Source organism: Lemur catta, chromosome 3, assembly GCF_020740605.2.
Source record: "Lemur catta isolate mLemCat1 chromosome 3, mLemCat1.pri, whole genome shotgun sequence".
NCBI classification, from domain to species: Eukaryota; Metazoa; Chordata; class Mammalia; order Primates; family Lemuridae; genus Lemur; species Lemur catta.
Genome location: NC_059130.1, coordinates 88827367 through 88841254, shown reverse-complemented (window position 1 = coordinate 88841254; position 13888 = coordinate 88827367). Strand labels below are relative to the sequence as shown.

Here is a 13888-nt window from a genome sequence, read left to right as displayed (position 1 = left end):
TAAGAAATAGCATGATATAAGAGAAAGAGCATCTGCATCAGGGAGGGGACAGATTTAGAGTTGAATACTGGTTCTGCATTTTACCTTATTATTTACTGGGTAAGGTTTCAGATCAACATATTCACCCTAATCTACTAGTTAAAAATAAAACTTATTGATGTCTAGTTACCTATAACAAAATGCACTCATTTTAAGTATAGTTCAAGGAGTTTTTATACACTCTTGTAACTAACACCACCACAATAAAAATACAGAAAATTTCCATCACCTCCCCGAATCCCCTTATGTTCTTCTAGTCAACCCCCATTTCTGACCCCAGGCACATACCACACTAAATTGGTGTTTGTCATTTTATTATTTAGTTGTAAGACTTCTTTATATTAATATTACCTAGATCCCCATATTACTCCACATATGTTTTGCCAATATTTTCTTAGTCTGTGGCTTGTCCTCTTTTTTTTTTTAAACGGTGTCTTTTGAAGTGCAAAACTTGCAAATTGTGATTAAGTCCATTTATTAGGTTATTTTTTTTCTTTTATGGTGAGGGCTTTTAGTGTCCTAAGAAATTTTTTCCTATTCCCAGGTCTTAGAAGATTTTCTCCTACAAGTTTTGTAGTTGTAGCTTTTGCATTTATGTCTATGATCTACTCTGAGATAAATTCATGTATGGCATAAGGTAAAAGTTGAAGTTATTGTTATTGATATCCAGTTGCCCTGTCACCATTTGTTAAATAAAGACCACACTTTCTCCACTGCATTACTTCAGTATCTTTGTACAGAATCAATGAAAAACACATATCTATTTGTGTGTTTTTCACACAAATCTATTTGTGTTAGATCTATTTCTAAACATTCTATTTTATCCATTGACTTATATGACTGTCTTTACACAAACACATTGTCTTGAATACCATATTAATATTTTTTGATTTTTAATATTTTTTGAAATCAGGCATTGTAAGTGTTCTAACTTTGTTCTTTTTAAAAATTGTTTTGGGAATTCTAGATCCTTCACATTTTCATATAAATTTTGGAATTAATTTCCCAATTTCTACAAAAAAAAAGCTATTAAGATTTTGATTGGCATTGCAGTGCCATAACTTAGATTGGGGGAGAACTAGCACCTTAAAAATATTGAGTGTTCCAACACCTGACCATGATAGCCCTCCCCATTTCTAAGAACTTTGTGAATTTCTACCAATAATTTGTAATTTTCAATATACAGACCTTGCACATATTTTGCTAAATTTATCCTTAAATATTTCAAGTTTTTGGATACAATTTTGAATGGTATAAATTTTTGAAACTCGATTTTCAAAATGTTCTTGACTACTATATAGCAATACAATTGATTTTTGTAAGTTGATCGCAGTCTATGATCGTGCTATCATTTGTCACTTCTTACAGTTTTTTTGCTGATTATGTTGGATCTTACAGAAACAAGCTACTAAATATTTTGTATAAAAATAAAGACAATTTTATTTCCTCCTTTCTAATCTGCATATTTTCTTTCTTCCTTACTTTATTGTACTGGTAAATATAACATTGAATTTGTGAAAGTGGACATCCTTGCCTCATTTCCAAACTTAGAGCGAAAATATTCGCCCATTAAATATGTCAGCTGCAGCCTTTTCATAGATTCCTTCTATCAGATTGGGGAAATTCTTTTGTAATTCCTAGTTTGCAGAGTTAATTTGTTTTTTCTTTTGTGAAAACTTAAGGTATATTGGAGACTCATTTATATATATATAAAATTCACCAATATTCCAGTTGTATAAACACAAACACATTTATAATACATAAATTTCTACCACCCTAAAAAGTTTCTTTGAGTCTCTATTGGAGTCAATCTCCCCTAGAAACCCTTGGCAATACACTGATATGATTTCTATAGCTATAGTTATATCTTTTACAGATTTCACATAAGTGGAACCACATAGTGCTATACTCTTTTGTGTCTGTTATCATTCACTTAGCACAAGTGATATATATATCACTTATATGCATATATATACACACATATGTATATATATGTACATGTGTGTGTGTGTATATATATATACATATCAGTAGTTCCTCTTCATTTAAAGTAACATTCCATTATATGGATATATCACAATTTGTTTATTAGTCGATAGTTGATAGACATTTTGGTTGCTTCTGTTTTTTTGCTATTATGAATAAAGCTCCTATAAAAAATTCAAGTATGAATCTTTGTGAGAATATATGTTTTCATTTCCCTTGGGTAAATACCTAGGAGTTGAGACTGTATGTTAAGTGACTATTTAATTTTCTAAGAAGCTGCCACTGTTTTCCAAAGCAGCTGTACCATTTTGCCTTACTACCTTGCTGACTGATTTTTATCATGAATATATGCTAAATTTTATTGAATGCTTTTTTAGGATCTATTCAGCTGATTATGGATATATTCTCGTTAATTTTGTTAATAAAATTATATTTGTTGATATTCCAGTGTTGCGCCATCCATATATTCCTGGGATAAATCCCAGATCATGATGAATAATCCTTTTTTTTTTTTTTTTGCCTTCTCCTGGCCCTTCTTCTTCATCTTCTTTTCTTTCTAAAATAACAGCTTTATTAAGATATAATACCATACCACATAACATAAAATTCACCCTTTTAAAATGTAATATACTATACTTTTTATATCTTGTGGCATTTAATTTGGTAACATTTGTTTAAAACTTTACATGTATTTCACAAAGCATATTGGTCTGTAATTTTCTTTTGTTATAATGTCTCTGAACAATTTTGGTATCCATATAACAGTAGCTTCATAAAATGGGTTGTGAAAGAATCTGTATAGGATTGGTATTAATTTGCCTTAAATGTTTGATAGAGTTTGCCAGTGAAGTCATCTGGAACATTTATGTTGTCAGAAAATTCTTAATTACAAATTCACTTTCTAAAATTATAATTGAGCTATTCTCATTTTCTATTTCTTCTTGGATCATTTCCGTAAGTTGAGTCTTTCAAACAACTTGTCCATTTCATCTTAGTTGTAGAATTTATTGGCATAAAGTCATTCATAATATTTCCTTTTTATCCTTTAATTGTCTGTATGATCTGTAGTGATATGCCTTCTTCAATTGCTGGCACTGGTCATTTTTGTCTTTTCTCTTTTTATCTTGATCAGCCTAGCTAGAGTTTATCAATTTAATTGATCTTTTCAAAGAGTCAGCATTTGGTCAATGATTTTTCCTACTCTTTGTTTTTTATTTCATTGATTTCTGCTCTTATCTTTATTATATCATTTCACTTACTTGGATTGAATTTGCTCTTCTTTTTCTATCTTCTTAATGTGGAAGATGAGGTCATTGATTTGGGTCTCCTTTTCTAATAAAAGTATTTAAAGCTATAAATCCTTCTCTAAACACTGTTTTATAGTTGCATCCCACAAATTTTGATATGCTGTGTTTTCATTTTCATTAAAATGCTTCCAATCTGTGTGATTTCTACAACTCATGGATTTTTTTTTAAAGTATGTTGTTTATTTCAAATATTTGGGGACCTTCAGATACCATTATGTTGTTGATATGTGATTCAATTTTGTTTTAGTCAATAATACTCATTATTATGTTCTAAAATTTATTGAAACTTTACTTATGGCCCAGGGTATAGTCTATCTTGGCAAATGTACCATGCACACTTGAAAAGAATGTATATTCTGCTACTGTTGGGTGAAGTGTCTATAAAGTCTGATTAGGTCAAGTTGATTAATAATGTTGCTCAAATCTTCTATATCCCTACTTATTACTTTTCTGTAAACTACTGAGAAAGAAATGCAAAATCTCTAACTATAATTGTATATTTATTTGTTGTTTAGGCAATTTTTGCTTCATATATTTTGAAACTGTTATTAGGTACATATACATTTAGGATCACTGTGCCTTCTTGATGAATTGACCTTTTAATTAGCATGAAATCTCTCTCTTAAATCCTAATATATTCTTTGTTCTGTATCTTTTCTGATGTCACATAATCATTACAGCTTTCGTATGTTTAGTGCTTTCATAGTAAATATTTTTTCATTTATTTGGTGGAAGGATGTTCACAGTAGATTAACCTATCATTGTTACTTAAAGTGTGTTTCTTACAGGCAGCATATAATTGAATCTTGCTTTTTAAAATTCATTTTGATAATCTGTTTTAATATATAAACAATATATTTACTGTAATTATCAATATGGCTGGATTTAAACCATCTTGCTATTGGCTTTATATTAATCCCATCTTTTCTTTTTTCCCTTTTTCCTGCCTTCTTTTGGACCTTTTTTTTTTAGTATTGCATTTTTTCTCCTTTAATGGCTTATTAGCTATACTTCCTTGTATTATTTCTTTAGTTGCTGCTCTAAAGTTTACAATATACACCTTTAACTTAATAGACTACCTTCAATTAATATTATACCACTTCACATATAATGTAGGAACCCTACGACAGCATACTTCCTTTCTGTTTTTTGCGCTATCGTATATTTTACTTCTATATATGTTATAAAAAATTCCACATTATTTGTTATTGTTTTTCGTTTTAAAAATTAACTTTTAAAGATATTAAAAACGTGGAAAAATGTCTTTTATATTTAACCACATATTTATCATTACTGGCACTCTCATTCTTCTCTGTAGATTCAAATTTCCATCTGCTATCATTTTCCTTTTGCCTAAAGAACTTCCTTTAATGTTTCTTGTAGTGTAGGTTTCCTGGCACCAAATTCCTGATAAAGTCTTTATTTCACCTTTAGTTTTGAAGTATTATTTTCACTGGACATCATATTCTAATTGGTCATTTTAAAAATATCTTTCAGCCCTTTAAAAATGTCATTCTATTGTCATCTGACTTGCATTGTTTCTAATGAGAAATCTGAACATTCTATATTTGTTCCCTGTGTGTAACATATAGTTTCTTTATTCTGCTTTGAAAGTTTTTTCTTTTTCACTATATTTCAGCAATTTTTTAGGGCATGCTTTTAGTATGGAATTCTTTGCTTATCCTTCTTGGGGTCCACTGAACTTTTTTAATTGATGGGTTTATAGTTTTCATTAAATACAGAAAAAATTCAGCTATTATTTCTTCAAATTTTTTTTTCCTTGACCTTGTTCCCTCCATCTTTCCTCTCCTTTTACAACTCTGGCTCCATGTATGCTAGACTGCTTAATTTTGTCCCACAGGTCATTGATACTTTATTTATTTTTGTCTTTTACTTTCTGTGCTTCAGTCTGGAAAGTTTCTATTGCTGTATCATCAGGTTCACTGTTCTTTTCTTTGGCAGTAAGTATCTCACCTGCTGTTCATCCCATCCAGTGAAATTTTCACTTCAGATATTGTATTATTTATTTCTAGAAGTAAGTTTTTTTTTTATTTTGTATATTCTATTCTCTCCTCATTAAGTCCATGTTTTCATTTAAATCCTTGAGCATATTCCTAATATTGTAACAGCTACTTTAAAGTCTACATCTCCTAATTTCATTATCTAAGTCACTTCTCTGTTTCTTTCAACTGATTTCATTCCTGGTTATGGGTCAGATTTGCCTGCTTGTTTGTATGTGCAGTAACTTTTGATTGGATGCTGGACTTTGTTTTTAGAGGCAGCACTTGTTAATCAACTTGCTCCTTTTGAGGTTTATTTTTAAGCTTTCAAAAAGGAAGTCCTTCACTCTAGAGCTAGTTTATCTACTCCACAAAGGTGTAATTTTTCTGAAGACGTCTACTGAATGCCTTGTGTATTCACTGAGGTGCCCCTACTATGGTTGGTAGTAACTAAAACTATTTTTAGCTCTGTGTGAACTCTGGGAATTGTTTACCTTACAGCTCCCACTTGATTGTTCTTTTTTCTGGCAGATTTTCTTTGTCTAGCCTCTTGGAATTTCACCGTGTATACACACAGATCAGTATTCAGCTAAAGACTTGGGGAACCAGACGCAGACTTCTGGACCTTTTTCTCTGCTGGTAGTCTGCCTTGCAGAGCTGCCTGGTAGCTGCCTTAGCCTCCCCAAACTCCCCAAACTTCAACTCAGTGAAATCACCAGCCTCTGTTTTGGTTTCACCTCCCTACAATGGGATCCAGAAATTGCCTCCAGGTAGAACATAAGACAGGACTCATTTATTTTCTTCTTCAGATTTCTGCACTACTTGTGTCTAGTATCTGAAAACAGTTGTTTCATGTATTTTATTCTGTCTTCTAGTTGTTTAAACAGGGAGGGAAAATCCCAGAGCAGTTATCCCTTCATGGGCAGAAGCAGCAGTCCACAGGTTTGGGATTTTAATAAACTGAAATCAAGATCCATAGCATCAGATCTCAGTGCTTATAACTTTCCTATGGGGCTGTCTCACTTCCATGTGTTCTCCCTCATATTTACTGAGTAAACATGTCCCTTGAGTGCTTCATCCACACTACCAAACTTCTCATTCTTTCTATTCAGGATAGAGTTCATTTCACAACTTTTCTTTCCTTTAAAACCCAAACTTTCTTCCATTGCTTTCAAAGCTGTTCTTTCCGTCTGTTTAGTCTTTGCCTGTGTTATTTGTAAAAGACTCTATATGTTGACAAGGGCAATGAACCCTCTGAAGCTACTGAGTCTCACCACTATCAGAAGCAACATTATCCATGACCTTGCCAAATAAAGAAAAAGCCAGTGAAAATGTCCAAAGATTGCTTGAATCTATCTGCCCTAGGATAGGCTAACAAAGTAATTTAAATAGCAAAAGATGACCCTGAAGCTACTCAAAGAATGGTTCTGATTCTGCATGTGTATGCAGTATAAAGAAGGTGCTTACTCAAGGGAAAGGGAGTTAACGTTTGTTGAATGCCTACTAAATGCCAGACATCACACCAGGGGTTGGCAAAATTTTTCTGTAAAGGGCCAGATAGTAGATATTTCAGGCTTTGTGGGCCATATGGTCTTTGTTGCAACCAGACATCCCTGCCATTCTAGTGTGAAGGCAGCTAGGTACAAAACATAAACAAATGGGTGTGAATGTGTCCCAACAAAACACTATTGACAAAAACAGATGGTAGGTGGGATTTGAGCCCAGTCATAATTGCCAACCCCTGCATTATATTATGCGCTTTTACATCAGCTAAAACCATATGAAATTGGTAATATGCAATCATTTTTGTCCTTAAAAAATGGCAATTTCATATAGTTCAACCTAATATGTTAACCCATTTAATCTTCACAATAAATTTTCAACGGTGTTAACATCATCTCCAATTAATTTGCAGATAAAGAAACTAAAAATCATATAGTAAGTAATATATGCCAATAATAGCAATGCTGGGATTCAGTGAACTTGTATTGGTCTGCTCACTTGTTTTCTCTCTCTCTTTCTCCCTCTTTCTCTCTCTCCCTCCCTTTCCCTCTTCCTCCCTCTCTCTTTTTCTTTCCCCCACATACATACACACAGGCACATTGGTACAAACCATTTCACAATGTAGCTTCCCCTTCTCTTAAATCTGTTATTCTACTTGCCACTTAAAAAAGTTTAGTTTTGATAATTAGAAATAAAATAATCTGATTCTCTAAAAGTTTATCAAGTTACTTACTATAATCATACAAATTGATCCTTTAGTTTTTTAATTGTGATAGATGTCAACTTAGTGGAGCTCTGAACAATTTAAATAAATGAACTCATAAAACAATATATTTGATCCTGCAGAGCATACAAACATGAGAAAGACATTTTCTATGTCCGATGTTTAGAATTAACAAAAGGGGAGGATGCAAATATGCAAAGTAAAATGTAATCAAATGTCCTTTTTCTCTGGAAAGCCATTTTTTTTCCACCATCTCTGTTGGTTAGCAAAATTGGTTGTTCCCTCTTCTATGATCCAATTGCATTTATATAAATTTCAGTTGTCACTGTTTGTTTATGTATGTCTTCCAACATACTCTTCAATCCCTGAGAAGCAAGACCTTATCCTTGCAACTTTAAGGGCCAGGAAGGCTACTGGTCTATAAGAGTTGTTCCATAAATGTCAAGTGAATGAACAGATAGATGAATGAAAATAAAACAATAATAGCCAAAGGTCAACCATGTTAGACATTCTTTGTATAGGTCATTAAATATGAAATATATGATTTCAAATCAAAAGTATATTATTATATCTCAAACAAGAAGCAGTACAATTAATCAAAGTATGTGCCTAAACTATTGACACCATTTTGCCATCTTAAGAGTAGCTTCTTTATGCCAGCAGCAAAGAAGCCTAGAGAACAAGTGGAGATGAAACTGCAAAAGGCATTTTCCACAGCTTGTTAAGAACTGAATATTTTTCCTTGCAAGAAGTGGTCCAAAACCTGGAAGAAGTGGTAGTCAGTTGGTGCAGGGTCTGGTGAATACAGCGGGTGACAGAGAGTTTCCAAGTCCAGCTGCTATAGTTTGAGCAGTGTTATTTGTGTGAAATGTGGTCGAGCATTGTCTTGCAAGAGGATTGCACTGTCTCAACTGACTAATCTCAGCTGCTTAATCACAATCATCCTTATCATCCAATTGGTTGCAGTAGACATCCGCTGCAATTGATTGACCAGGTTACATGAAACTGTAGTGGATAATACTAGGGCTGGACCAGCAGACAGACACCATTAGCTTTTTTTGATGAATATTTGGTTTTGGACTGTGTTTGGGCACTTCATCTTTATCCAACCATTGTGCCAAACACTTGTGATTGTCAAAAAGAATCCATTTTTCATAACATGTAACAAAATGGTGTAGAAATGGTTTGCATTTATGTCATGACAGAAAAGAAAGGCAAGCTTTGAGATGATTTCTCTTCTAACATTCAAGTCATGTGGAACCCATCTATCCAGCTTCTTTACCTTGCCAATGTGTTTCAAATGGTTCAGTACTGTTGGAATAGTAACACTGAACCTTGCTGCTAATTCACATGTAGATTGATATGGATTCACTTCCACTACAGCTTTCAGCTCATCATTTTCCACCTTGGTCTCATGTCACCCACATGGCTCATTTTCATGATTAACATCACCTGGAACTTCTCAAACCTTCTCAAACCAGACACTTTATACTTAATAACCTATTAGTACTAACTACTTCAATCTTCAAAATAAACCTAGGAGTAACTATCCTCGTAACTACTGATGCCTTTATCTTCAAAATAACTCTATGAGTAATTATCTTTGTTCTATAGTTATGGAGACTGAGACCCAGAGAAGTTAAGTTGTTTGTGATGACTCAAACGGTAAGTGATAAGAGTCAGATATGACGAGAGAAGGGAAGAATGAAGCAAAGAAAGAACAAAAGAAGCTGGGCATGGTGGCTCATGCCTGTAATCTCAGCATTTTGACAGGCTGAGGCTAGAGGATCACTTGAGGCCAGGAGTTTGAGACTAGCCTGGACACCATAGCAAGACCCTCTCTCTACAAAAAATTTAAAAATTAGCCAGACTTGAGGAGGCATGCCTGTAGTACTAGCTACTTGGAAGGCTGAGGCAGGAGACTTGCTTGAGGCCAAGATTGCGAGGTTGCAGTAAGCTATGGGAGTGCCAATATACTCCAGCCTGAGTGACAGAGCAAGACCCTGTCTAAAAAAAAAAGAAGAAGTGAAAAGAATTTAAATAGAAGAACAGAACTACAAACTAATTTCTAAGAGGGTTAGAGAAAGGACCATAGGAAGAGGGACATAGGCAAGGTTTCTTAAAGAAAGGTCTTGAAGGAAGGGAGATAATTGTCGGTATTCTGGGTGGAAGGAATAGTATTAAATGACACAGAGTGGGAGAGAGCAACAAGTATATTTGAAGAAGATGAGTATTTAGCTAAAGCTGCGGCACATAAGGTGTAATATTCAATCATTCATTCAATAAATATTTATCAAGTATTTACTCAGGGCCTGTATGGGAAAATAAACCTGGAAGGAAAGTTTCAGACCAAAGGATGGAAGTTTTTGAATGTCAGCATAAAAACTTGTACATACATCAGCAGGTGTTGGGTTGTCACCTAAAATAAGTAAGCAAGGCTGATTGTAATTCATGTTGTACTGCAGAAATATTAACTTTGCAACAATGAATAGAATGACTATAGTGGAGGCTTATGAATTTACTTAGTTGGTAACTACAGTGTGGTAAATATGTGGTAACTGGAGACTGTGAGACTCTGCATTTGGACCATAACTCCTATAAAGTGGGGGTGGCAGTCCTTTGTCAGGATAATGTCCACAACTAGACATCTGCTAAACACAAGACACCAGGGAGAAGTCACAAAAGAAAATGGTCCCCATTAGAAGGAATAAAGCAAATGATATTCCCTCATTCACAGATTTACTTCTATTTAAGAGCATGTGTGGTTTTTGCTTTTATTTTTATTTTATAGAAAGGCCACCATGTAATGGTTTTGCTTATAAGTGACCTTATATTCTCAATGTAAAAATATTTCATAAGTCTCTGTCTCCCAACACATGCCAAAGATCTCTTGTTCTAAAATTCCTAATTTTTCAAATTCGGAGTAAGTATTTCTTAGCCAATAGGAAGACCATTAGTAATCTCAAAAGAAAAATGAAGACACACAACAAGAAAGTATTAAAATTGAAGGACTTTTCCTCTCTTACACAAGCATTATCAAATCCTGGAATTTAAAAAACTACACATATTCAAATCGTCTACATTATAATAAGGTGTCTAAACATAATTCACAGTGTTAAACTTATTTCTACTCTCTGGAAACCAAGAATGTCCTTGTTAAAGTGTAAAATGAGATTTTGCCTGCTTGCAACTCCTTGTTCTCACAGCTGAACTGTCACAGCATGAAAACATTCCCCTACTGGTGAAGCGTTAGATACCTATTTCCCTGATGAAAGAGTGCAAAAGGAACTGAAAGAGTTATTGACAATTCATAAAGTATCCCATACTCCATTAGAGTACAACCACAAGGAAGAAAATATTTTAATTCTGAAAGGAGAAGGACAATAATGTTCTTGATTGTTGACTTCACTGAGTAGTTTGAAAGTGTCAAAAGACTGAAGTCTAACAGGTTAGTAAAAGAATCAAGATTGTATAAGAATCTGATTATAAGAAGCTTATTTCTTCATCCTGTTTAGTAGATCAAAGGTTAATGACAATTATACTGAAGAAAACAAACATCTCCTGTGTTACTGCAAAGTATTTCTCATGCAGTATAAAAAAACACAAATGAAGAAGTATAGTTCTTCCCCATCCACTTCTTTTTTAAAAAGTATAGCTTCATTGAGGCATAATTTACAAGCCATAAAATGTAATCATTTAAAATGTTCAGTTAAATAGTTTTTAGTAAACTTAGAGATGTGCAACCTTTACCACAATCTAATATTTAGAATATTTTCATCACTCCAAATCCAATAAGTTCTTAATCTATGGTATTTCCATAAATTCATGGAAGCCTACTGGTATCTAAAGCTACTGTATATTCAAAGCCATACAAATTTCTGCAACTGAGCAGGAAAAGTACAAACTAACCTCACTTTTAATGACCTTTATAACCAATCCTCTACTTTGGCACTCAGAAGCAAATGTTCAGGTGCTTTCTCTGAAAGTTAAACCATTCTAAGTAATAAGTTATGGCACACTGTCTTGGAAAGAAATTAATTATATTTTTGTTGGTAACACATTTCAGGCTGTTTACACAGCTGACATTTCTCAGCTGTACCCAATTCATGCCCTAAGCTGTGAGGACTATCTTGTTTTGTAGCAGATGCCTCCACTTGAGTGATTTCAGTAAGTATAAAAACACCACTGCCTGCAACAATATAGATTACAAGCACCCGCTTTATGGGTTTTTATAGTCCTAATGAAAGAAAGGTTTTATGACACTTATTTGGCTAGGATCTCCTTAGAAGACTACAGTTATAAGCCATTTTTATCTAAACTCAAGCACTGGAGCTGGTGGATCTGCTGTAGCACCAGTTAAAAGCAGCCTGGCCCTAAACATCTTTGTTTTATCAAATCATGCAGCTTAAGGCAACATCCTGCCAATGTGACAACATTTGCTCTGGGGAGGTGTGCGCAGGCACCACTTCGCAGATTCCAGGACAAGGTGAAAATATGAATAATGAGGCAAAAAAAATCAAGCCTCCTGGTGGGGATTCCCTCTTGTGTTTGCTGTGTTAGATACAGCACCAAGTAGCATTATAGTCTTGGATACAGTCAGTTTTAGCTGCTTTCCGTATTTTCCTATAGTAGTGAAACTGCATTACAACTCTTTGGTAACAAATTAGATGTTATAAAATTCATTAAACGTGGGTCTCAAAAGACTGTCAGTTTGTGACAATCCTGGGACACATAGTGAGACCCCATCTCTACAAAAAATATATAAATTAACTGGGTATGGTGGTGGCACATCTGTAGCCCCAGCTACTGGGCAGGCTAAGGTGGGAGGATAGTTTGAGCCCAAGAATACAATGAGCTATGATCATTCCACAGCACTCCTGCCTGGGTGACTGAGCCAGACTCTGTCTCTTAAGAGAAGAACAGAGAAAAAGAAAAGACAAGCCAGTGTCAATTCAATGAATTAGCACCTAAAATGTATAAGGCACTATGTTACAAACAGAAGAACTGATCGTACTTTATTGAATTTGTGTATTATTCTTGGAACTGGCACCTGATAAGCCTATTTCAGTCTGGTTTCTACAAGTGTGGGATCCATGAGCAGTTGGCTTTTCCAACCCTGTGAAGCCCCATATTTCTAGACATTCTCTATTACTTTATGCCTGTGCTCCTAAACCAGATTATTTTTGCTTTAAACTTTTTATTATGAAAAATTTCAAATTATACAGAAGTTGAGAGAACAGTATAATAAACCCAATATATGCTCCAACGATTCAACAATGATCAATAGATGCCTAATCTGAATTACCTCTATCCTCACTCTTTCCTGCCACCCACAGGTTATTTTGAAGCAAATTTCAGGCACCATTTCATTTATTTAAACCAGCCAGTGCACACCTGTGATCTTCTTTTTGAGTTATCTTAATGTTAATCATAATATTGACTCTTATTTATTATCTACTATGAGTCAGATACTGTATATATATTATCATGGACCTTTATAACAATGCTCCAAATAAGTGAGATAATTAAAGCTCAGGGAATTTAAGTGGCATGCTTAGATCTTCATTTTATTTTCTTCTGTTATTTCTTGTAATAGGTTCTCAGACATTTCTAAGAACATTTCTGGTTTACTCATGTCTCGTCAGGTAAACAGTAGGCTATCATTTATGAACACCACTCTTTTAATTTTGTAAAAATAAATGTAGCATGTTCTGTCAAATTTCTAACCTCAATGGAAACAAACAAAAAAAAACCCAAAACAAGCCAACAAAACAAAAAACCCCAACAACTACTATCCTTAGCATTGGACAACCAGCCAATAATTCTAATGATATATTATAATCTCAATGATAAAATCAGTTGTTCAGAAATAAATGTAAGGGCCTATACCTAAATAATTTTTTTGCTGGAAGGGTTCATTCAAAAATGTTGTGCCATATTCTGATTACTTTTAAAGTTTCATAACCCACAAAAGCATGTTCCAAAGGCACAGAGTTTATTTAACACTGTAGAATAATTAGACTCAAGTAGCATCTACAGAAACAAATTGTCTTAAAATTTTTCTGTCTTCCATAGAGAATTCCTTCACATTAAAATACATGGTGTTGGTGCTGGAAGAGAAGTAGTTATTATCCAGGCAGAAATATAACATTTACTAGAAAATATGGAAAGGTAATTCAATTCTAAGCCATAATCATTAAAAGATGTTTACAAAGTCCCAATTTCTTTTTAGCCCTATTTATCTTAAAAATTAGATTTAACTTTAGACTCCTGAAAGATCCTTTTATTTTTACGTTTTTAAAAGAAATGAGTATCTGGTTAGAACAAGC

General features: G+C 33.8%; 1 protein-coding gene across 2 annotated transcripts in view; it reads right to left on the bottom strand.

Annotated features, from left to right (window-relative positions):
- FAF1 (Fas associated factor 1) overlaps nt 1–13888 on the bottom strand; it is a 446948-nt gene that overhangs the window by 191927 nt on the left and 241133 nt on the right. The window lies entirely within an intron of this gene.